Here is a 1,201-nt window from a genome sequence, read left to right on the forward strand (position 1 = left end):
CAGATCCAATATCCAATAGTAAAAAAAATTTAAGCTTCAATCTGGAGCCTTCTAAGATGAGCTTGATATAAAAGACTAAACCATGTAGTTCTCCTGGTATATTCTGAAAGCTATTTATAGAGACTGCTATATTGGCAATGGTATTTTAAAGCGATACTATTCAAATCATATTGTCACGACCCAAAATTCACTAAGGATCGTGATGGAGCCGGACACCGCTGTCAGGCAAGCCAACCAAGATACTTAATTAAATTCTCGTTTTAATAATTTTGAAAACTATGATTTTCCTTCAATTTTACCAGTAAAAGATAATCGTTTCAAATCAAATATAAATGTTAAGAAGTTAATACAAGATACCCCATAATCATCCCAGAACCCGGTGTCACAAGTGCATGAGCATTTACTAGGAATGAAATAAAATACGATAAATGTCCGAAATACAAGTGAACAGAAATGAAAATACAGTACAATACTCTGAAGGAGACTCTGCTGGCTACGGTCGTCTCGATAAATGCAACCCACCTGAGTCTCCGTATCAACTATGTCGCTGTGCCACTAGCCACACATGAACCTGTGCAACAAAAATGCACAGCAAGCGTAGTATGAGTACAAAAACAACGTGTACCCAATGAGTATCCCGTCTAATCTCGAAGAAGTAGAGACGAGAGGCCGACTTCGACATTTACTAGTGGTCCAATGGAAATATATTATTAATGTGAATAATCATGGTTTTATTAAGAACGGCAGAAATCTCAAATAAGTCCCGAACAGGTAAAAGTTCCTTTTTATATTAAAAGTTTCTGAATTCATAGTCTATTAATTTTCAATTATCTCAAGGCTAGGAGGGCAAATATCAATATCAATAAGCTTCAAGGCATACCAGCATGCGCAAACCCTGCCGAGGTTGTACAGCCTGATCCAACAAAAATGTAAAATATGCACTGCCGTGGGTCGAATGACATGAAACATAGATGCATCTATTATCCCGCTCGTGAATTATTCATGCGATGCAGTCAACATAAAATAAACAAACACCTTGCTCGCGAATCATACATGCGACGCAGGTACACATAGAATCACATATTTAAACAGTTAACCAAGTTCATTAGTGAACAACTATCCAAGGAAAATTCAAATTCTCCCTTTCTAACGATTTAAGAAAAAAAATGAAGTTTAATCCTTTTAGAAATTCATTTGCGAA

Source organism: Nicotiana sylvestris, chromosome 1 (assembly GCF_000393655.2).
Source record: "Nicotiana sylvestris chromosome 1, ASM39365v2, whole genome shotgun sequence".
In the NCBI taxonomy this organism is placed as follows: Eukaryota; Viridiplantae; Streptophyta; class Magnoliopsida; order Solanales; family Solanaceae; genus Nicotiana; species Nicotiana sylvestris.